Here is a 26,359-nt window from a genome sequence, read left to right on the forward strand (position 1 = left end):
CCTGGGCAAGTCACTTAACCCTCATTGCCCTGCAAAAAAAAAAAAGAAAGAAACAGAGATTTAATCCAAAGGCAAGAGAAGGGGTCTGGCCATCTAGAATTCCTGAATTATAATGTTTCATGTCTCATATGGATTAGACATAGGATTACCCTGTACTTTATATTACTTTCTTTAAAATTTGGCATTGTTGTTAATGTTTTAATATATACGACACATTTGAAGTCATTTATAGCAATGGATTTCTTAAAGTAGCAAGCTTTGTAAGTCAACTAATAAAATATGTAAATATTGTAAAATATTCTTTCGTATTATGCTCACCCAAAGTTTCTGACAGTATCATAGCCAGACCTCTTGTGCAAAAGTACAAATAGAAAAGAGATTTACTATTTTGGAGGGGGGGGGGGCGGGTTGTTTGTTTGTTTGTTTTGTGGGGCAATGAGGGTTAAATGATTTGCCCAGGGTCACACAACTAGTAAGTGTCAAGTGTCTGAGGCCAGGTTTGACCTTAGGCCCTCCTGTATCCAGGGCCAGTGCTTTATCCACTGTGCCACCTAGCTGCCCCCAAGATTTACTATTAATGCAAAGGCACTAAATATGCTCTTTTTTACAGAAAACCTTATGCTAGTTACATTGAGCCCTAAAACACTACAATCTCTCCTTGAAGAGATCCATGGTTACTCAAAAGAAGTAAGACTAACTATTCACACAGGGAAAACCAAGTGTATGAGAAACACATATGATTTTTTTATCATAAAAGTATTTTATTATTTTCCAGTTACATGTAAAGATAGCTTTCAACATTTGTTTTTATATAATTTCTAGTTCCAAATTTCTCTTCCTCCCTCCCCCCCTCCCCAAGACAGAAAGCAATCTGATATCAGTTATATGTGTACAATCACATTAAACATATGTCTGCATTAGTCACGTTGTGAAAGAAGAATCAGAACAAAAAGGAAAGGCCTCAAAAAAAGAAAAAACGTAGAAGACAGAGAATGTTCAGTCTGCATCCTGATTCCACAGTTCTTTTTTTCTTGATGGTGGATAGCATTTTCCTCCATCATAAGGTCCTTTGAATTATTTTGGATCATTGTATTGCTGAGAAGAGCCAAATATATGACAGTTGATCACACAATGTTGTAGATACTGTGTAGAATGTTCTCCTGGTTCTGCTCATTTCCCTTAGCATCAATTCATGTAAGTCTTTCCAAGTTTTTCTGAAATCTGCCTACTTATCATGTCTTACAACACAATAATATTCCATTACATTCATATACCACAACTTGTTTAGCCATTCCCCAGCCGATGGGCGTCCTCTTAATTTCCAATACTTTGTCACAACAAAAAGAGCTGCTATAAATATTTTTGTACAGGTGAGTCCTTTTCCTTTTTTATGATCTCCTTGGGATAGAGAACTAATAGTGGTATTGCTGGGTAAAAGGGTATGCAAATTTTATAGCCCTTTGGGCATAGTTCCAAATTGCTCTCCAGAATGATTGGATCAGTTCACAACTCCACCAACAATTCATTAGTGGAGAAACACATATTATCTAGATCACAACATGCAGATGTAGAGGAAATACACTTGTCATGTTCACTCACATGGTAGACAGGATCATAGGGGTATCAGTCAGAAAAACAAAAACCCAGAGATCAAGTTCAACTCCCTCATTTTACAGATAAGGAAATGAGTCAGAGAGGTTAAAGGACTTGCCCCAAATCACAAAAGAATTGGGATTTGAATACATGTTCTATGAATTCAAATCCCACATTCACTCTTTCCACTGCAACATACTGGCCCATGCATCCTGGGTCAGTACTGCAGGCAGACAATGAACAGGAAGAGGAAATTTGACTGGCTCACATTTAGGAAAATGTAACACTTCCATTGATTGGCTACTTATTGCCACAAAAGTCCTCCTTATTAATACCAAAATTCTCCCCAGGATACTTTATGATTATGATTCACAATCACAGAATGCCAGGATATAAAAAGAATGGCAATTTCAATTAACAAAAAAGTTAATGGGCAAGACACATAGCAAGTATACTAAATAAGTTAAAAGGTTATTATCACTGATGACTTCCATGCAAAACTGGCCTAAAACATAATCAAGAACACATATAGAGACTGAGAAGGTGGGCCATTCCTGCAATAGTAGTGAAGGATTACTTACTGGGTGGCATAGTAACATTAAATTCTAGACCTTGGTTCGAATACCAGCCCTCAGACACTTGTCTAGCTGTGTGACCTTCAGCAAGTCACTTTAACTTCTGTTTGGCCTCAGTTTTCTTATCTCCAAAATGAATATTATAATAGCACCTACCTCCCACGGTTGTGAGGATCAAATAAGATAGTATTTGTAACCAAAGATTAAAGCACTATGTAAATGCCATTATAGTCAGATAACTAGAGAAAGAGTATAGTGTATTATGCATACCTCCCATGGAAGATTTATGAAAATACCTGGATAAAAATTACATATGATAAGGAGAAATAAATGGGTTGCAATCTGCCCTGGTGGATGTAGTACTCACACTAAAGAGATCATAAAATTACTGAATTATTGAAATGTTCCTATAAATAAGTGTATAAAGATTTTGTTATTTTCTTCACAGTTAATTGGTAAAATAGTATTATTGTTGTATGATAGCTTCAAGATACTGAGAACAAAGTAACTTCAAACAAAAGCCTGATTAAGAGAAGGCTGAGGAGCGACATGATCACTGTTTCCCAAATATTTGATGGTCAAAAGATTATTTAAAATAGTAGACATGTGGGGCAGCTAGGTGGTACAGTGGATAAAGCACTGGCCCTGGATTCAGGAGGACCTGAGTTCAAATCCAGCCTCAGATGCTTGACACTTACTAGCTGTGTGACCTTGGGCAAGTCACTTAACCCTCATTACCCCCACCAAAAAAAAAAAAAAAGATTTCTTATGGGGCAGCTAGATGGCGCAGTGGATAGAGCACTGGCCCTGGATTCAGGAGGACCTGAGTTCAAATGTGACCTCAGACACTTAACACTTACTAGCTGTGTGATCCTGGGCAAGTCACTTAACCCCAATTGCCTCACAAAAAAAAAATTTTTTTAATAGTAGACATGTTCAACTTGACCCCAGAGAGTAATGGTTCATTTCTATCACTTCTGTCACTGATGCAGGAATTTACATTCTTCTGGAAATTGCAAAGTGTTTGCAACCACATGAAAGAGTATTACAAATCACTAATAGTAAGAGAAATACAAATCAAAACAATCCTGAGGTTTCATCTCTCACACCCTGCAAATTGGCAAAGATGACAAAAGATGGCAATAGTCAATGTTAGAAGGATTGACTAATACATTGTTGGTAAAGCTGTGAAATGGTACAACCATTTTGGAAAGCAATTTGGAATTATGCGAATAAAGTGACTTTGAACCAGAAACTCCATTACTGGTCTTATACTGCAAGGAAGTCATTGATAAAAGGAAAGTACTCATATACCCATATACATGAAAATATTCACAGCAGCATGTTTTGTGATAACAAATAATTAGAAACAAAGTAGATGCCCACTGACTGGGCAATAGCTAAACAAATTTAGGTACTTGAATATGATAAAATATTAGTGTGCTGTAAGAAATTATGGATGTGATGAATATAAAAAATCATGGAGGGGACAGATAGGTGGCGCAATGGATAAAGCACTGGCCCCGGATTCAGGAGGATCTGAGTTCAAATCCAGCGTCAGACACTTGACACTAGCTGTGTGACCCTGGGCAAGTCACTTAACCCTCATTGCCCCGCAAAAAACCAAACAAACAAAAACACCAAGACTCATGGAAAAATCTACATTAACTGATGCAGAGTGAAATAAACAGAGCCAGGAAAACAATATGCATAATGACTACAATAATATAAATGAAAAGAACTACACTCATAAAAATAAAAAGTAAATTAACAAAATTGTAAAGAACAAACACAGTTCAAATGAAAATATATAAGAAGCAACCCCCAACCTTTCCTTTCATGAAGATGAGCAGTCCACAGGTATTGCACATTAAATATATTTTTGTATTTTCTCAATAATTTGATCACTTGTATGCTTCTTTTTTATCTTAAAATCATATGAGATTATTCTCAGGGAGGAGGAGAGATAATATTGAAAACTATAAAGATATAAAAACAGAAGATATCAATCAAAATATTTTTTAAAAAAATAGTATGAGATTGTGTGCAAAAATCTAAATAAATAACATTTACAGAATAATCCTAATTTATTTAGTAATCATTTAAAAAAATTAAGTCAGTCTAGCATGACCTATTCTTGACAAAATTCTTTGTAATCACTACTTTTATTGATAGATGAAACCCCAACCAACTCTTTCATGATTAATTCTCCAATGTTATCAGGAATTTGAAGCTATGTTCACTAGTCTATAATTTGCAGACTCCATTGTGTCCCCTTTTTATGAAAATTGTCCCTTCTCCAATCTAGTCATTCCTCTGTTTTCCATGATCTTTCAAATATTACTGGCAGTGGCTCAGCATTCACATCTTTCACTTTTTTCAGTATGAAAGGATGCAGTTCATCTGGTCCAAGTGATTTTAATTCAAGAACAGAAAAGTATTCTCTTGTCTCTTTACTTATCTTGGGTATTGCGTCCCTGTTAGTCATCTTTGTTGGCATTTTCAATGAAAAGGTCATTTGCCTTTGAAGAGAAAACAGAAACAAAATAAAAAGTTAGTATCTCTTTCTTCTCTCTGTCATTGGTTGTAATCATCCCATTTCCCCAAAGCAAAGTGACATCCCTATTCTGACATTCCAAAATGTCTTTTTTGGAAGCCCTTTGCATTTTCCTTAGCTTCCTTCACCAATCTTAGCTCAGTCTGCTCTTTAACATTCTTGACACTATTTTTACAGTACCATGTTTATATTTATTTTCCATTACCTAGCCTTACTTCTATTTTTATACATTTCTTTTAAAAATCTATCTTGATTAATGAGTTCCAGGTGTATTCACTTTAGTCTTTTTGTGCAAACACAATTTTTCCTCTTAATTTTAATTGTTTCCCTTTGTGTCTTCAGAATTTTATTCTAGAGCAATGCCAACTCTCCTGTGGTGACTTCCTCTGGAAGTCTATGGAATCTCACCTTTGTTTTCTTCAATCTGCTTTCCAGAAATCTTGGGCATATACTATCCTATGCACAGATTTCTTCTCCTCTATCACAAACCATAGGATGGAGCAATCACTTCCCCCTAAATTTCCCAGCATTACCATCCAAGCAACTAGCTCCTCTGTATTAGTAATAATCTTACTCAGAAAAAAGATTTTTCCCCATAGTTTGCTTTATCTTTTTAAGGATGACATTATCACTATGACAAGTCAGGCTACTATGACTTTAGGAGGGGGGGGGAGAGAGAGAGAGAGAGAGAGAGAGATCTCCTGTAGATGTCTGGAGTTGACAGAATTTGTTTTGTCATGCATACAAAGTGAACAAGGAACATCATTTCATGGGACACTTGGTCATCTCATAATGCAGTGTTCATAATAAGCATTTTCAAAAAGACCACCATGAAAACAATTTCCGATTATGTGTCAACTTCTGTTGCAAAGAATAATAAGGCAGAAAAAGTCAATAGGAAACTCGAAAAAGTCCTCCAATAGGAAGACAGAGAGAGAGAGAGAGAGAGAGACAGATACAGAGACAGACAGAGAGGGAATTAATAACATCACAATGCAAAGGGCATCACAGGAGAAAATAGGCAAAAATGTTGGAAAATATGTTAAGGAGTAAGAAATTAGATGCCAAAAATGTATAGACTATACAGAAGCCTGATGCTTATAAACCATAAATATGTTATTCAAGAAGATAATTGGGAGGCACTGAACATAGTAACTACCCAATAGCATCGCTAAAATTGAAACTGATTTCACTTTTGGTGGTCAGAAACAAATGGTTATGGATGCAGAGGTTATTTCCAAGTCAGCTATCTTTATATAGTCTTTTTCAAGAAAATATTTAAAGTAACACTACATTAGAAGGTTAAACCTTATGGCATACAATTAAAACAATGCAAACCTGACCCATTTGTTTAAATGAGCTCTTCCAGTTGAAAATGAGAAAAGGAAAATAACTAAAGAAATAGAAATTTACATACACTAGGACCATTTCCTAAGAAAATGTAACCACTATAAATGAATAACCACCAAAAAAGGAACCAAAAGAACCTACAAAATAGCCTTAGGTAATAAACACTTGATCTCATTGCCAAATAGAGGGAGGTGGCAGTCATTGGCAACTGCAGGTTTGAATACCATTTAAGTTACATAAATCTTACAGAAATGAAAAATTGACAATTATGAACAACATCCCAGGACTAAATCCAGACCCAAGAGATGGGTTGTATGGGTTGTAGTGGTTGAACAGCATCTATACAGAAGTTTAGAAAGGCAGATCCAGAGACAGAATAATATGTACTCAATAATGATGAGTGACCATTATCAGACCAAGGGGTAGGTCCAGGTATCATGACTCAATTAGTCAACAAGCATTTGTTCCACACCTACTATGTACCAGGCACTGTACTCACCAAAGAGGATACAAAGACAAAAATGAAGTAGTCCCTTCCATCAAGGAGATTACATTCTATCAGAGGACACAACATGTATATACAATAAATATGCAAAATATGTGCAAAATAAATACAACATAATGAGGGAGGTAACAGTTGAGGGAACAAGAAAAAAAAATACATATAGAAGGTAAAACATCTGCTTAACTTTGGAAAATAAATTGGGCAATATCACTATTAGGTCTGCATCCCAAAGAGAAAAGAAAACAATAAGGAAAAGTACCTATTTGTACAAAAATATTTATGGCAGCTCTTTTAGTGGTAGCAAAAAAAAAAGAAAATTGGGAGAATATCCATGAATTGGGGATTGGATGAACCAGTTATTATTTATGATTGTGATGGAATACTATTGTACTATAAGAAATAACAAGCAAGATGCTCTCAGAAGAACCTAGAAAGACATATGAATTGATGCAAAGTGAAGTGAGCAGAATCAGGAGATCATTGTACACAGTAACAGCAATGTTTTATGATGGTCTACTGTGAAAAACTTTGCTATTCTCAGCAATACAATGATCCAAGAAGATTCCAAAAGACTTATGATGAAAGGTGCTGTCCATCTTCAGAGAAAGAACTGATGGGGGCTGAATGGAGATCAAAAATACTTTTCTTTATTTTTCTTGGGGTTCTTTTGTCTGTGTTTTCTTTCACAACATATCTTACATGTGTTCATGTGTGTGTACTACATACATGACCACAAGTATGACCTGTGTCAAATTGCTTGCCATCTCGATGGGGAGAGAGGAAAAATAACATTTTAATTTTTTAAATTAATTTTTAAAAGGAAATTAAGAAATCTATGAAGCAAAGGTAAGAGAGTTCCCATATCAGTGAGAACAAAGGTATCTAAGAAAGTATCAAAGTTAGTCAATGTATATTTCAATCCTATATCTTCAATAATGTAAACACTCCTGTGTAAAAGTAGAAATGTATGTTATTAGACAATTTGCGAAGATGTAAACCTGTCAATGTAAAGATTTCAAATTCACAGAAGTGTCAGGAATCCAGCCCAGAAATGCCATTAGTTGGGTCTTGAAATAAGTATGTGATTTGCCTTGGCAGAGATGGAAAGAGACATAAATAAAGGCATGAGTGTGGGAAAATGCAAAATGTATTCATGAGACAAAAGATTTAATAGAGCTGAGGGTTCAAGTAAAGAATTTGTAGGTGGTAAAGCTGGAAAGGTGAGCTGGGGCTAAATTATGGAAGGCATTCAGTGCCAGAATCAAGAGTTTGGAATTTATTATGTAACAATGAAAAACCATAGGAGTTTTTTTTTCTTTTGAGAAATTAAGTAATATAGAAGTGGTATTTTAGAAAAAAAAATGATCTGATGCCTATGTACAAGATGTACTGGAGTGGAGAAAGCCTAGAAACAGTTAGTAGGTTCCTACAGAAGTTCATTAATGAGTTGATAAATGCATAAACTAGGATGGTGGAAGAAGAGATGAAAAGGAAAGAATAGCTGAAAGAGACATTTCAAGGGAAGAATTAAAAGGTTTTGGTAACTGATTTATGTGGTGAAGGAAAGACCAACATAAGTAAGATTACAAATTCACTAGAATAAGTTCATTATGCTGATAAAATCATAACACTAGAAGATATAGATATATACACACACATACATATATATATACACATACACATTCCAAAGACATATATATGTATACATTCCAAAGATATAGATAAAGATATGTATTTGAAATGTGTATATGTATGCAAGTATATGTGTGTGTGGAATATGTATACAGGGTGTCCTCAAAGTCTTAGTGTACTTTAAGCTTTAGTAACTTACTATATTAAGCTATGTAATAATAAACCTATGTCCTGATTTATACAAATAATGAATGCCCTAAATAGTCACATGTATTCAGAGTCACACTATCTGAAGTCATAATTATATAAAATATGATAATTGATTCCAACTCAATGGTATGCAAATTCAAATAATGGAACCACTTTCAGGGGATTCATTGTTTACACTAATTCTGACCTAGCTGTACATAGATAGTTGAACGTGGTCATGTGAATTGAAGGGAAAGTCTGACAATTAAACACAACTCTGGAAGTCTAGAATTCTATTACTACATTTGTCATTAACTGCCACATGATTCTGAGCATTTGGAAACTTTTTCATAAAATAATGATTTCCTTCTTCTTGGAAAGAGGCTGTTATTGTCTCAGATGCCAGTTACTTTATGCAGGCAAAGTTATACAAACAGTAGCTAAAATTCTAATTCAAATAGCCATCAAGCCCAATTATGCCCAGATTTGGGGAGGGGGAGTCCATTAGTAGGAAGAATAACATCTCCTGAAGATCAAATGTACTATCTATAACTACTCAGAGAATGAAAATTAAGGTGTAATTATTTAGAATGGAAAGAAGGAAAAAAGAAGAGAGAAAAGTTGTTCTCCCCTTCATGCCCAAAAGGGGCACTGCTTAAGCTCCCCTGACCCACTAAGGGGAGAATCAATATTTAGTTCATATTATTCAGCTAAGAAAATATCTCACATTCTTTAATAATAGATTTGTTTCTCTTTTATGGGCCCTGTCCATTAAGATACATAAAGAATATCCATTTTCAGTTGGAGATGAATGACATGATGTTATAAATTCATTCCCAGCATCCATAATTTTCAAACGAATGTATCAAAAACATCAATGCAATGGTTTTACACTGAGAACTGAATAGTCAAGTCTACCCAACTAATGCCAACTGGAGTGCTGAAAAATTATCAAATTAATTTAGGAAGAGACAGATGGCAACTCCATTATGTCTAATTTGAACATAAAAGGACTGAGCTATTTATTGGTCTCTTCCATGCCCACCAGATAATGCAGGTCTCTAAGAAGGAATCTTCCAAACTCTGTCTTTGATAGAACAGCAGAGAAATGACAACACCAGTAATTGTGTATTCCAATGAATAACAAGATGTGAACTCTATCCTACATTGACTCTGTGCAGTTATAATAGCTAGCATTTATACAGCTCTTTTAAGTTTGCAAAGCATTCTACATATGTTACTTAGGCAGCTAGGTGTCACAGTAGATAGTGTGTTGGGGCTGGAGTCAGGAAGACCTGAGTTCAAATCTAATCTCATATACTTATTAACTACATGATCCTGGGCAAATCATTTGCCTTATCTACCAAAGTTTTCTCAACTGTAAACTTGGAGGTAATAATAGTACCTACTTCACAAGACTATTGTAAGAACTGAATGAGATAATATTTGTGAAGCATTTAGCACTGTGTCTAGCATGTAGTAGACACTAAATAAATGCCCATTCCCTTCCCTTTGTTTCATTTAATCCCCACAAGAATCCTATGAGGTAGGTATATCTCCATTTTTGCAGATGAGAAAACTGAGACTAAAAGCCTTGCCCAGGGTTGAACAGCTAGAAAGTGTCTGAGGCAGGATTCAAATTTAGATCTTCCTTACTGAAGCCTAGTGTTCTATCCACTGGATCACCTAATGGCCAGTTAGGTGATATAATGTGAATAAACCACTGATTATGTAGAGAACTGATACAGGGTCTCCAAAAGTCCCTAGTGCACTCTAAGCTTTAATAGTTTGGCCTGTCCTCAGCACCTCATTGCCCACTTCCAGCGTCTAACACCCATCACTGCAACATGGCACCCTCATTATCACTGCAGCATAGTGAATCAATACCCAGACCCCAATTTTCTAAGTTTCACACCCTCCCCGCAATCCCTTCTCCATCCTGAGCCTCCGGTGATTGATTTCATATTTGGAAACTCAAGGGAGATGTGTCAACCCAACTCCTCTGGTATCATCTCCTTAAATTTAAGTTGCAGTGGCTTAAAACTGCGCTAGGACTTCTGGAAACCCTTGTATTATGTAGACACAACAGAGGCAGAATCTATGTTTCCAGTCTATATAATGATACAGAGGAGGTTCCCCTCAAAAAGTTTGTTCAGGGTCAAATCTCATCCTAAAGGATGAAAAATTGAAATCATTCCATTCTCTAAATAGACATTACCTGCAAATGTAATTAGAGAAGTATTCGATCAAATCAACTCCGTTTTTCTTAAACTAACTTGCAAATTATCTCTGTTTATAAAGTTCTTCTCTGGGCTCAAAGCCTTCAAGAAAAAATGTAAATTGGACATCTCAAATATGCAAAATAGTTGTCGATAGAGGAATCTTTTTTACTTTTTCTAAACATTCAAGATTTTTATGAGTCATAAAAACAAATACATTAGGCACATGAAGGACATCATAATACTATATAAATACCCAAATAACTCATTCTTTTAAACAAATAAGTTATAGTTTGTGTCACATGAAAAAAAACAGAAAAACTAAGGATAAAGACAAGGCTATTGCTTGCTTTGACCTCCATATTAAATATTCAGCTCAAAGATGCTAAGTATCCAGTACTCCAAAGCTAGCTTTTCCACATTAGAAATGAAACCAGATATATTTCTGCAATGTTTTCCTAATTATCTCTCTCCCCCAAAAAACTGAAAATGTTAATTAATATATTTTACTAAACTGAAGGATTCTAATTTTTACATCCCATTTGGATTTGATTTTATTTTAAAAAACCTCATAAATGTATAGATTAAATATTAAATGTATAGATTAAATATTAAATTAAGAGAATGGAAGATAAAGCACCTCTCCCCTCTTTTTGTAAAGAGATGGGGTATTATAGGTGAGGAATATTGTCATTGTGGTCTAAAAAAACATTTTTTTAAAAACAAACTATAGGTGTTCTGATGGCCAGAAGTCAAGATCGTGGAGTAGAGAAAGCACTAAGCTAAGTCTTCCCAACATTCCCCTCCAAATAACTTTAAAATAACACCTCAAATTGAAGTTTAGAGTAGCAGAGCCAACAAAAGGTCACAGTGAGACATTCTTCTAGCCCAAGACAACTTAGGAGATCATAAAGAGAGATCTGTGACATGGTGGTGGAGGCTGGCCCAGAGACCACATGAATGAAACACCAATGGTGGGATAAGGTGGTAGTGATAGAAGCAAACAGCAGCTTCAGGATCTCCCAAGCTAGAAACAGTAAAGGGATCTTGGCAACTGGTCAGAAAGAGACTACAGGGGACCCCTGTGCTAGGACTGGATGCAGAACTAGATGCTGGCTATTTGGAAACTCCATTGTCCATACCCACTTCTGGTTTATAACTCAGAGGTAGGAGAAACATTTTTGGTCAAGTGAGAGTGAAAGTTATTGAGGACAATGGTTTGACAACTCCATTGTCTACACCTACTTCTGGGTCATAGTTCAATGGCAGGGATAAGCATTTTCATTTGAGAGGTAGTGGAAGCCCTGAGGGGTAGTATCACTTCCAGTCTAAAGGATTGGGACCCTGAGCAGCAATATTGATTTCAATCCCAAGGGAACAAGGGCCCTTCCTGGGTAAGGACAAGGGTGCAGATCAGGATAGCAGTGACAAGATCACACCACCTTGAAAGCACCAAAACTTGCAGATCCTTAGAACTAGCTCTGAAAATACCAGTGTGAAAAAAGCCTAAAGTTTGAAACAATGCATTTCCACCCCCCACAGCAGGAATAGAATCAACATTAGCATAAAGTTCCAAATCAAGAAATAGAGTGGAAAATAAGCAAAAAAATAAAAAAATAAAAGGACCTGACCATAAAAAAGAGGCAAGATCAAGACACAAACTCAGAAGAAGATAATATAGTTAAAACAGCTATAAGCACAGCATCAAACAAAACATAAGAACTGGAAACAAACTCAACAAGAATTCCTGGAAGAGCTAAAAAAAGGACATTATTTTCTAAATCAAATAAGAATGGTAGAGGAAAAATTAGGCAAAAAAAATGAAAGCAAGAGAAGAAAATTATAAAAAGACAACAGCTTGGTAAAAGAGGCACAAAAATATTGAAGAAAATTACATCTTATAAAAACATAATTGGCCAAATGCAAAAAGAGATACAAAAGCTCACTGAAGAAAATAATTGCTTAAAAATTAAAATTGGGCAAGTGGAAGCTAATGACTCCATGAGACATCAAGAAAAAAATTTAAAATTAAAGCATTCAGCTGTCTTTATAGAAAATACAAAGAATTTTAAAACACTATACAGTAAACAAAGTAGGCTATAGAATCTTTTATCATTATCCCAGTATAGTATACAACATTTAAGGCAAAACTATACTGAAAGATGGTCTCTTATCTGGATGCAATGTAATGTGTTCTTTCTTTGCCTGTCAACTTATCATCCTATTTATCAATATTTCAAACTTTCACATCTGAGGTATTATTCTTGCTCAGGATAGCATCATTCTAGGCATCTAAAATTTTGCCTGTGTGCTGCTAAATAACACATACATTGTCTGCTGTCTGGGTAGCAGAAACATAATGTGAAGGAGACTTTTGTACTGATAACAGAGATCTTTTAAATGACCACAAGTCAGCACTATGACTACACTCTGTCACATCTATAATCTTCAATCTGTAGGTGTTTTCAGGATGACTTGAGCCTGAGCACTTCTCAGTTCTCTCCTACAGCCCATATTACTTTCTGTACATGCCATTGCACCATAAGTAGAAATGTGAATGTAGATGTTCTGGGTCAGTAAACATTCCCTTCACCGTGGTGCTTTTGAGATCAAGTGCCATGATTTAACACATGTCCTTAATGATGGGCCAACCAAAAAGGACTGCGCATTCCAAAATTGGCCTGGATTTTTGCCAGAAGGGAAAGAAAGGGGTCTTTGTTTTATAGACATTTGAAGGGCGGGCATCAGCATGTTAACTGACACTTAACACCCCAAACCAGTGCCAAAACTGTTGGCGGCCCTCAACAACCCACCCTGGCTGGATTCAACTGCCCACTGCCACAGAATAGTCACCTCTGATTATAAAATTCATTCTTTCAAATTCCTCAGAGAAATTCCCAAAATAGAAGCTCTTAGAAGCAAACAGATTCTAATTCATTGACATATGCAGACCTTTTAATGTTTTTTTTTTCTGGAGACGGTTCCATTTTTTTGTACCTACAAGATGATCTATGCATTTTTAATAATTACCTTGTATGTTACGTGATGCAATTCCTTCAGGCACTAAAAAAGAGAAGCCACAGAATTCATATTCAGATGCAATTGTTAGTTTTGCAGCAAGAGGTCCAAGCTAATTTATGTAGTGAATTTTTTATATAGTTTTTCCCCCCCTGGTTTTCCTTCCCCTGCTGTCCTCGCCCCCTTTCTTCTCCAGTACATTAAGAGATTCTGATATGCCTGCAGCAACATCCGCTGGAGGTAGCTGTCTGTAGTGATGCCAATGCAGGCTTCCCTACCGTGGAACTCAACCATGTGTGCTGTCTCAGCAGTGCTCACTCACTTAGAATACCCTCTGGGACCTCCTTTCCATGAGGGCTAGATCTCTTTGCATACCTTCAATAACTTGTGAGCTCACTTTTGTTCCTTGTAGACAATCACCTATGTTGTATAAATTCTACATGGAAAGTAAGCAATCTCTTATCTCTAGAGAGCTATTGGTTGAGCAGGTTACTGCTACAGCAACTACAAAAACTTCATATTAGAAGAATCCAAATATTTCCTGCCACAAGAACAAGATGAAATACATTTGCGTGACTTAAAGCTCCTTTTGTTCCATTGTTAGTTACTTTAATCCTCTAAGCATCCATGGTTTCATCAGTACATCTGGACTAAGGCAAATATTTTTATGTTATTATGGTCAGAAAAATTCATTACCTTTCTAGTGATGAACCCTTCAACTTCAGCTAGGACCATCCCTCAGATACACAGATTTCTAATCAGTTTGTTGTTCTGTCACTTCTGACTCTCCATGAACCCATTTGGGGTTTTCTTGGCAAAGATACTGGAGGGGTTTGCCATTTCTTTCTCCCGCTCACTTTATAGATGAGGAAACTGAGGCAAATAGGGTTAAATGGCTTGCCCAGAATCACAAATTAGTAGATATCTAAGGTCAGATTTGAATTCAGGCCTTTCTGACTCCAGGCCTAGTATCCTATCCACTATATCACCTAGTTGCCCTTGCCCCTAAATTCAAGTAGATTTTATAAAGCTATAATAAATTAGGAAGGCAGCATTTTGTTTAATAAAGGTTTTGAATGAGGGGTTAGATAAATGTTGAGGAACAATCCAAATCTTTGTATTAGTATCATTAGCCATTATTTATAAAGGCAAAGAGCAAATATTGCAAATTTAGTGAGTGTTTTTTAAGAATTACTGTATTATAATATATTAGTGAGGGTGTCTATTTTTTTTTTGATCCATTGGAAAGGTCACTCTAATCTCTGGCTAAAAAGCTAATCCATATAATAATAAAAGAATCCTAGGCTTTGGGGCCTCAAAGAATTTTATAGACCACAGGCTCCAATGCTCCCATTTCTAATATCAGAGAAACAATGGTCAAGTGTCTTTTTTAAGTTCAAATCCAAGTTTTGCCACTTGGCATCTGTGTGACTTTGGACAAGTGACCTAATCTCTCTTGCAGTGAGTTTGCTCAAAAATAAAATGAAATGACTGGAGTAGATGACTTCTGAGACTCCTCCTAGTTCAAGATTTATGATTCCATATTATAATTCTCACTGAGTAATTCTGTCTCAAATCAGGAAAAAAATAGTAAGAAGAAAGGTCTAAAATACCTGGGTACAGTATTCTCTTTGCCACATATAGGCAGGTCATCACAACCATTAATAAAGTTTACTTAGCTTCTGAAAAACCCAAAAATACTGTAGTGAAAACTGTTGTGTTGTGGGGAGGGATTCTACTTAAGTCAAAACATCTCCATAGCTAAATGACAAATTTCTGCAAAATATGACTTGTGCCACATTTTAAATGTTTCTCTGATAAAAGAATCCTCTTAAGCCAGCTGATTTTACTCTAAATAATACAATAGATCACTGAGAATAATATACCTCTAAATGTCTTTGTATCCTTGAACACACACATAAACCTATCAATAGATACCAAAAGGTTGGCATTATTATATATGTAAGAGTAAGTTGAGGGGCAGCTAGGTGGCGCTGTGGATAAAGCACCGGCCCTGGATTCAGGAGTATCTGAGTTCAAATTCAGCCTCAGACACTTGACACTTACTAGCTGTGTGACCCTGGGCAAGTCACTTAACCCCCATTGCCCTTGGAAAAAAATGTAAAAAAAAAAAAGAGTAAGTTGAGAAGAGAGGTGAAATAAGGCATAGCTTCAAAATACTTTATTTCAGACAAGAACAAAAAATTTTCCAAATTTATACTTTAAAAACTAGTACTACATATTACTCTTTCTGAACATAAAAATGAAGGCACAGAAGACACAATAGTAAATGACTATAATAATCTCCTGTTTGATAAACCCAAAGACTCCAACTTCTGTGATAAGGACTCATTATTTGACAAAAACTGCTGGGAAAAACTGGAAGGACAGTATGACAGAAACTTGAATAGACCAATATGTTACACCATATACCAAAATAAGGTCAAAATGGGTATATGTTTCAGACCTAAAGGGTGATACCAGAGGCAAATTAGGAGATGAAGAAATAGTTTACCTCTCAGATCTTTGGAGAGGGGAAGAATTTATGAACAAACAAGAAACAGAGATATTATAAAATGCAAAGTAGATCATTTTGATTACATTAAATTAAAAAGGTTTTGTACAGACAGAAGCAATGCTACTAATATTAGAAAGAAAGCAGAAAGCTGGGAAACAATTTTTACAGCCAGTGTTTCTGATAAAGACCTCATTTCTAAAATATATAAAGAAGTAAATTAAATTTATAAGAATACAGGTCATTCCCCAATTAAGAAATGGTCAAAGGATATGAATAGGCAGTTTTCAAATTTATCTATTGTCATATGAAAAAATGCTCTAAATCATTATTGATTAGAGAAATTCAAATTAAAACAACTCTGAGGTACCACCTGACACCTATCAGGTTGGATAATATGACCAAAAAAAGGAAAACAATATAATAAATATTGGAGAAGATATGGAAAAATTGAAACAGTAATGTATTTTTGGTGGAGTTCTGAAGTGATCCAACCATTCTGGAGAACAATTTGGAACTCTGCCTGAAAGGCTATAAAACTGTGCATATCTTTTGATCCAGTAATACCACTACTAGGTCTGTATCCCAAAGAGATCATAAAAAATGGAAAAGGACCCATATGTACAAAAATATTTTAGCAGCTCTCTTTGTGGTGACAAAGAACTGAAAAGGCTGTCCATCAATTGGGGAATGGCTGAACAAGTTGTGGTGTATGAATGTAATGGAATACTACTGTGCTGTAAGAAATGATGAGCAGGCAGATTTCAGAAAAACCTGGAAAAACTTAAGTGGACTGATGCTGAGTGAAGTGAGCAGAACCAGGAGAACATTGTACATAGTAAAAAGCAACATTGTGCTATGATCAACTGTGATAGACTTAGCTCTTCTCGGCATAACAATGATCTAAGACAATGCCAAAAGACTCATGATGGAAAATGCTCTCCGCATGCAGAAAAAAAAGAATTATGGAATCTGAATGCAGATTGAACCATACTATTTCTACTTTTTTTGTTGTTTTGTTTTCCTTTTTTGAGGTTTTTCCCTTTTGTTCTGTTTCTTCTTTCACAACATGATTAATGTGGAAATATATTTAATGTGATTATACATATATAACCTATATCAGATTGCTTTCTGTCCTGGGGTCAAGGGAGGGAACGGAAGGAAGGAGAAAAATTTGGAACTCAAAATCTTATAAAAACAAATGTTGAAAACTATCTTTACATTTAACTGGAAAAAATAAAATACTATTAAGATTGAAAAAAAGAAAAATATTTGATATGATAGAAAATGCTTTTAATAAGAAGACAAGAAAAAGGAAAACTAAAAAATTATTGAAACAATAACTTCAGCAAAATTTCAGAATATAAAATAAATCCACATAAATCATCAGCATTTCTATATATAACCAACAAAATTAAGCAAAAAGGGGTGGAAAAATCCCATTTAAAATAACTAAAGAATGTACAAAATATTTGAGAATCTATCTACCAGTCCACATGTGAACTAGATGAATATAACTACAGAAAACTCTTTACACAAATACAGACCTAAATAACTGAGGAAATATTATTTTTTCATGAGAAGACCAACCCAATTTACTAAAAATGAAAAATACTACGCAAATTAAGGCCAAGGATCTCAAGAAAAATTGTGGGGAAAGTAGCAAAGTAGGGGGTCTAGCAGTACTAGATCTCCAAATGCATTACAAAACAGTAAAATCATCAAAACTATTTTTGCAGGTTAAGATATAGAGATCAATCACTGAAAAAAAGATTATTATAGAATATGCAAAAGCAAACACAGCAGTCTATTGCTTCATAACCCCAAAGACCCCAGATACTAGAAATCACTTTTCACAAAAAAATAAATAAATAAAAAGACTGCTGGGAAGAGTAAAAAGCAGTCCTGCAGAAATTGTTTAGATCAAGATCAGTTTCAAATGGGTATATGGCAGAGAGACAAATTAGAGAAGCCAGGAAGAAATTATCTTCCTGATCTATGAGTAGGGGAAGAGTTTATGATCCAATAAGGGATTAAAGATCTCAGAAGATAAAATGGTTTTGATTATGTAAAATTTGAAACTTTTTTGCACAAACAAAACTAATCATGCAGCTAAAATTAGAAGGGAATCAGGACAAAAAAATCTCTGTGAGAAAGTTCTCTGATAAAAGATTCATTTCCAAGATACAGAGTGTGGTGATTCAAATTTTTAAGAATAAAAGCTGTTCCCCAATTGACAAATGGTCAAAGGATATGAACAGGCAGTGAAAGAAATAAAGTCAAACTATGAATAATAATATGGGGAAAATGCCCCAAATAACTAATAATTAAAGAAATGTACATTAAAACAATTGTAAGGTTCCACTTTCATCCATCAGATAAATAAAATTGACAACAAAAAAAATACAATATTAGAGGAACTATGAGAAAATAAGAACACTAACTCACTATTAGTAGAAAGTTTGGGGGAATTTTGTCCAAAAATATTTAGTTTGATACTATACATACCCTTTGGCCCAACAGTATCATTACTAGTACTATATCCCAAAGAGATCAAAGATGAAAAGGATTCATATGTACAAAAATGTTTTAATACTTCTTTCTGTAGCAACAAAGAACTACAAACTATAGAGGTATCCTTCGATTAATGAATGTGCTGAACAGATGTTAATTAAATGAAATGCTAAAGCATAAAAAGTAATTTATGTAAAAGTGTCAGAAAAATAATGCAAATATAACTCTTAAAGACTTAATTTGGATCAATGTAATGACCAACTACAATTCCAGAGGACCAAAAGTGAAACAGGCAGGAATTTCTTTTTCTTAATTATTAATATTTTTACAACAATTTTCTTTTTCTTTTTTATTTGGGGAGTCAGCAAGGGGGAAAAATAAATCTTTTTTAATTGGAAAAAAGTAAATCTTAAAAAATAAATATGACCAAACAAATATTCTGGGAGATTGGGGAGAGAAATGTGTAAATATTTGGATGTACACAAAATATATACAGAGTAACTGGAAAGTAATCTCAGAAGAGGAGGTACTAGAAATGATGGGACCAGGAAAAATCTCTTGCAGAAGGTGGTATCTGAGCTTATTTTTCAAGGAAGCTAAGAGGTAGAGGTGAGGGGGCAAGACTTACCAGTCATGGGGAATAGTCAATACAAATGCATGAAGACAGAAGATGGATTGCACAAGGAACATCAAGTACAGCAATGTAGCTGGATCATAGAGCATGTGGGAGAGTAAAGTATAAGAAGGCTAAAGAGATAGTAAGTGGTCAGGTTATGTGAAGTTTTAAATGTCAAAGAGAGAATTTATATTTTATTTCAAAGTAGCATGAGGCCACTGGAACTCGCTGAACAGTGGTGTATCATAGTCATACCTACATTTCCTAAAAACCACCCTGGCAGCTTAGTGAAGAATGGATTGAAATATAGAGAAACATGCACAGAGAATAGTTAGAACACTATTGCAATAGTCCAGGAGAGAGGTAGTAAAGCTCTGTACAAGGGTGATAGTTGGATGAATAGAGAAAAATAGAATAATAAGAGATGGGTAGGTAGATGGCACAGTGGATAGAGTAACAGGCCTGGAGTCAGGAAGACGCATATTTCTGAGTTCAAATCTGGCCTCAGACACTTACTAGCTGTGTGATCTTGGGCAAGTCACTTAACCCTGTTTGCCTCAATTTTACTATGATTCTTTTTTTTCAGGGCTATGGGGGTTAAGTGACTTGCCCAGGGTCACACAGCTAGTAAGTTTCAAGTGTCTGAGGCCGGATTTGAACTCAGGTATTCCTTAATCCAGGGCCAGTGCTTTATCCACTGCTCCACCTTGCTGCCCCATGCCTCAATTTTCTCATCTATAAAATGAGCTGAAGAAGGAAATGGCAAACCACTATAGTAACTTTGCCAAGAAAACCCCAAATGGGGTCACAAAGCATCAGGCACAAGTGAAATGACTAAACAACAACAACAACAACAACACATAAAAGAGATGTTACCAGAGGTTATAGTTATAGCCTGCTGGTTGGTCAGCCAAGCAAAATATTTCCCCAGTCCATCCTCTACACATGGTCACTGACCTTCCTAAGTACAAATCTGATCATATCACTCCACATACACACTGTGATGTTTAAAATCTAAATTGTGGTCACCTTAAATTAGAAGCTTTAGCACCAGTCCTTGGGCATTAAACATTTATTAAAGCATACAGATATTCCCATGGAGTTCAGAAAGTTAAGAAAAAAGCCTATTTAGCCTAGAGTTCCAGCCTGGTCTGGTTCTTCCTCAAGTCCTCTGCCACAAGCCTGCTTCAATCAGGAACTCTCTCCAGCAAACTGATTGTGGAAGCTTTTTATAGGTCTGGAACAGAGGCGGTCCTTACACACTGCTTCAAGCTGATTGGTTGGTGTCATCCAAATCCATTAGTTCTGAAGGTGTTCTCAAGGTGTGATTACAATCCAGTTAACCTGAAGTAGGCTAATCAGCAGTTAATCACTCTCACTCGATTCAATCAGTCTAGATTAATCTCCAGGTGGGTCTTTGAGTATCTGCTAAATCTCATTATTTCATCACAACACTCAATACATTCCAGCTGCTAGGCTCACTTCTAGGATCAAACATAAAATTCTGTTTAAAGTTCAACGCCATTCATAACTTATTCTATGTTACACTACCTTCCACCATGTACTCTTCAGTCCAATAACATGGTCTCTTTACTATTCTTCAAACAAGACCCAGGCATTTTCACTTGCTGTCCTCCATACATGGGATCTTCAACTTCCTTATCTCTGCCTCCTGGTTTCTCTGGTTTCATTCAAGCTCTAACTAAAATCCCACCTTCTACATGCAATCTATATAAGCCTTTCCCTATTCCTCAATTCTAGCACCATCCCTATGTTGATTATCTCCTTTGTATTCTGGATATAGCTTATTGCTGGATATATGTTATCTCCTCTGTTAGGTGGTGAGCTACTCAAGGACAGAAACTGTCATGTACACTTTTTTGTGTGTATTCCCAGGGCTTAACACAGTGCCTGGCACATAGTAGGCACTTAATAAATGGTTATTTCCTGATTAACTGAAGATACAAATGAAAAGATCTGGCAGTGGACTCGCTATTTGGGGTGAGAGTAAGGAGTTAAAGATCACGCAGATATTGTGGGCTTTGAGTGACTAAGACAATGGTTTTGTCTTTGACACAATTAGCGAAGTTGAATAGTGTGGAGTTTGTGGGGAAAAGATGAATTCTGTTCTGGACATGTTGAGTTTCATATGCCTATGGGCTTCCAATCAGAAATACCCAAAAGGATGTTGGTGCTATGTGATTCTTCAGGGGACTAGGGTGTAGATATAGATGTTGTAATTGTTTGCAGAGAAATGATCATTAAATTTATGGGAGCTTATGACATCACCAAGTAAGATAGTATGGAGAAAAAAGAGAACAAGGTCCAGGAGTGAGCCTGACATGAAGAAAGATCCAGCAATCAAAACTGAAAAGGAACAATAAGACATAAGAGAGTGAGGAGAGAATAGTGTGAAAACCTAGAGAAGTCATTGTATCTAACAGGAACAGGTGATCAACAATGTTAAACACTAGAGAGAGGTCAAGAAGAATGATGATTGGGAATAAGTCATTATATTTAGCAATTAAGAGCTCATTTGTAAGTTTCTTGAGGATTAGGAAGGCATGGGTGTATTTTTGTAAGGCAATAAGGAAGGAGCCAGTAGCTAGGAAGAGATTAAAGAAAAGAGAGGCAGTGAGGAACAAACATAGGAATAATCCACAGAAGACTGAAAAGAATGATGCTTGTAAAGGAGTTGATTTTGGCAAGAAGACACATTACTTAATGGTTGATTCCTTATCTTTTATATTAGCAATACTCAACTAATAAAAGTAATTACCTTCTAGATTTACTGGGTAGAAAAATCTTGGTTTTGGCCATTTTAATTAATATCAGAGGGGCAGCTAGGTGGTGGAGTGGATAGATCACCGGCCCTGGAGTCAGGAGTACCTGAGTTCAAATCCGACCCCAGACACTTAATTAACATTTACTAGCTGTGTGACCTTGGGCAAGTCACTTAACCCCAATTGCCTCACTAAAAAAAGGGGAAAAAAAAGAATTATATCAGAAGTCATGCCACTATCATACCATATTGCTGGCCTCAGCTTTCTTAGCATTGACTTGGTTCCTAGAAATAGATGCATGAACTCTGCTTCCAATTGCTGACTGCCAATGGATGAAAACCAAAGTGAATTAAAGCTACATCATGAAAGCCTAGATTTGTCCCATTCCTAAAAGTACCCAGTCACCCTACCCTAAGCCAGTTGGATGGATCACTATTACTCAAGAGGCTAGGAACAAGGCTGAGCCTAGAAGCAGAAGAGATAATTTGTGAGGTCCTATGAACAAACATGTATTCAAGAATTTGCTTCACCTAGAGGATCCAATTATTAGTAGTACATGTGGAGTTGTATTGTTATCAAATGGCTTTTGAAATAATCTCTGTCCCTTTGTCTACCTAGCTATGTATGTCTGCCCTCTTTGTTTTTCTACTTTCTCTCTCTCTCTCTCTCTCTCTCTCTCTCTCTCTCTCTCTCTCTCTCTCTCTCTCTGACACACACGCACACACAAATTCACACACATATTATTTTATTTACCAGAAAAGCTTAAAAATGTTGGGACTTTCTCCAGGAGATATGCTGCCCCATAAGATTATACAATAATAATAAAATAATAATAATAATAAAATTGCACAGCAATTTTAATAAAAGACAGATGAATTTCCAAAGTGATAAAAGAAGCTCATAAGTTTTCATCTTTCTCTCTCTCTAATGAAGATGAAAATCATGTTAAACACCAAATACACTTGTCTAATTACATCAGGAAATATTGTTCTATATCTGCTAATGAAATGTGATGGTATTGTATTCACTGGAAGCTAAACCAAAGTGAAGATATAGCATTCTAATTACAAAAATGCAATTGGTAAAATGGTCATATGCTTTGAACTATAGTAAAAATTAATAAAATTATGTAAATACAAAAAATAGTTACACAAAACATACAACTCTCATTTCAGACAAGCTACAGAACATAACTACTTCTTAAAGGAACTTCAAAAAAGAAATTCAGTCTTAACTTCTGACTCTTCTTAGGGAGGAAACTAATGCCAGAATATTTATCTGAACGGCTAATGAATTTGTGGAGGAAAGAAATTTAATGGTGCTTATTTGACCATACAGAAGCACAGAATCTACCTGCAAATCCTGTTGAGTTAACAGGAAAAAAGCCCTAAATTAATAAATAAACATACAATAAATATGACTTTCCCTACCATGTATATTTTCAAAGTCCAGTTAAAACACAATTGATATATTCAGGATAAATATCTTAATGTCCTGGCTGTATAGGATCCCATTATAATGCAAAAGTCAGGCCACTAGCAGCATAATAGATATCATAACCTTTCCAAATTATAATGAGAGAGATGTGCTGCACATCACTTTGTACACAGAGAACAAGATTTGACCTCCATGACTAAGTCCATGATCTAGCCAGGTGCTTAATAATGGCTTTTTTAAAGTATGTGGTATTTAGTCATTGCTTACAACAAGCCTGAAACTTGTAGTCATTTTTATTTTCTTACTTTAATCTCTTCATAGAATTTATATTTACTCAAGAAATAAAATGCTTTCAAAATTAACTTCCCAAATATATGTTCTATTAAATTTCTTTATAATTTAAACACAACACTCATTATTAAAATTCATGTATAGCCTACCTCCACATTTTAATTATCAGAATACATATTTTTTATTCTATTTGACAGGAAGCAGGGAAATGATAAGCTTTCTAACTTTCAACACTTAACAAAATCTTGGTCAAGAAGTGTATATGACTCCAAACCAAACAAGCAATTTTGAAACTCTCTGATTGTTGTGTCTTTGAACTGTCTGAACAAATACTGATTCTTCACTAACAGTCGTCAATGATGAATGTGCTTATTTGCAATACACTTACACAAGGAGTTATAAAGAGACCAGAGATAATGTAAAAGATCCCTTACTTGCTTTAGTATGCAGGGGAAAAAAATTACTGCTTCAGGTCTGAGAATATATAATGGACAGTATATCTTCCATTTGGTTCTGATTACTTTTTGTAATCTACTGGAAAGTTAATATAAGAGCAGAATCACATCCTCGGTAGTTCCATGGGTGAATTCTCCTCTAAGGAAGAAAGAAAGAATTGTATCAGTTGCATAAGACATGAATCTCCCCCATTATAATTGCTATTAATACAGTATTACTATACACACACACATAAGTGTGTATACATATATATATATATATATATATATATATATATATATATATATATATATAAAATTTTTCATCTTCAGCCACTTTCAGACTTCGATTGGTTTTAATCCTGAAGGACTTATTTAAACCATAAGAGCACATCTCTTAATTGGGTTTTCAATATTTTATTTCAGAACCATGAAAAATATACTCCAACCACATAGGAAATACACTATAGTAAAATGGGGACAGTACTGAAAATATCCAGATTAAGCATCTAAATAATAAATATTTCATACTTCTGCACATCTGTTCTTTCTAACACTTTTAGCACAGTACAGAACAGTATTTTAGTAGCAAACCAATGCAAACATAAGAACCACCATGTAGCAAAAGCTCTTGTCATTGTTTGTGATTGTCTAATGGTTTAGGGTTCGATAATAAAGGGCAACTGACAGGCTGGGCTAAGAAATGAATTTTCTTCTTCTTACTGACACATCAGGGTAGGGCCCCCTGCTGTAATGCAGAAAATCTTTTATGCAAAAAAAGAATATACCAACTTAGAGCACATGATTACTATTCAGAAAATTCTGATTAGGGTGAGGGGTTTTAGTATGATTTTTATTTTTTTAATATTGATTCAAAATCAGAAAAAGACCAAACAGGGCCATAGTTACCATCCTATCTCTTCACATAGCAATTGTGTGACCTTAAGCAAGTTATTTTTCTCCTCAATATCTCCATTTCCCTATTTTTGAAATGGGGACAATATTAATAAATCACAGTTCCACACCTAGGACAGAATAAGAATAAATGGTATTTTATTTGTAAAGAGCTTTCATCTCTTGAAAAGAAAGGTATTGCTTAACTACAGGTATTTTGTTGACATTGCTGCTATCTTTTAAATACTTGAAAAAATAAAACCCAACATAAAATGAAGTCTTGAGCAATGTTTTTAAGATTTAGAGGATTAGCTGAATTCTAGGTATTGAAAGTACTTGGTCCTTGAAAGCAAACTTCAGTGGTAAAAAGGCAATAGGGTTAGAGGGCCCAAAACTGTCTTGAATTCATTCATTCCAAGAAAACAAAAGCAATTCTTCTTGTGTTGAAGATGCCATTCTAGGTGCCAAAGGATATAAAGATATATGAAATACAGTTCCTGTCTACAAGGGACTTTTTGGTTCAATTGAGGATAAAGAATATGCACATGGGGGCAGCTAGGTCGAGCAATAGATAAAGCACTGGCCTTGGATTCAGGAGGATCTGAGTCCAAATCTGGCCTCAGACACTTGACACTTACTAGCTGTGTGACCCTGGGCAAGTCACTTAACCCTCATTGCCCTGCAAAAAAAAAAAAAAAAAAGAATACACAGATGAAAAGTTAAATGACTACACATTTCAGCACCTAGTTTTCAAATTGTAGTGTCCCAAAAGTTATTATGTGAGTAGGGAAGGAAATTTTATATGTATCCCCCAGTAGATTATAAATTCCTTACAGAAGTTCTTTGTGTAATTTCTCCTTGCTTAATGTGTTTAATTGAATTGAACATGAGTTAAATTGTTTCTCTCATTTTATTTATTGTCAATTAAATGTGAAAATTATTTTAACATTTTTAAATGGTGAGTTACAAATTATCTTCTTCCCTTCCTCCTCTCTCACCTTGAGGAGGCAAGCAATTTTATATAGATTATACATGTGCAGTCATGCAAAACATATTTCAATATTAGCCATATTGCAAAAGAAAACAGAGACAAAAAAAAAAACCAGAAGTAAAAAACTATGTTTCAATCTGCACTCAGACTCCGTCAGTTCTTTCGTGAAGGTGGATAGCATTTTTTATCATAAGTCCTTCAGAAATGTCCTGGATTATTGTATTTATCATTGTACAATAGTGCTGT

At 35.2% G+C, this 26,359-nt stretch overlaps 1 long non-coding RNA gene across 1 annotated transcript; it reads right to left on the reverse strand.

Annotated features, from left to right (window-relative positions):
- Positions 1 to 3,875: 3,875 nt before the first annotated feature.
- Positions 3,876 to 25,793, reverse strand: LOC122725515. Its single transcript, XR_006352742.1, has 3 exons — positions 25,761 to 25,793; positions 24,229 to 24,388; positions 3,876 to 4,690 (listed from the first exon to the last, which is right to left on the reverse strand). It is a non-coding gene; the product is annotated as an uncharacterized LOC122725515 (long non-coding RNA).
- Positions 25,794 to 26,359: the final 566 nt, after the last annotated feature.

The sequence above is a fragment of the Dromiciops gliroides genome, chromosome 4 (assembly GCF_019393635.1).
Source record: "Dromiciops gliroides isolate mDroGli1 chromosome 4, mDroGli1.pri, whole genome shotgun sequence".
NCBI lineage: Eukaryota > Metazoa > Chordata > Mammalia > Microbiotheria > Microbiotheriidae > Dromiciops > Dromiciops gliroides.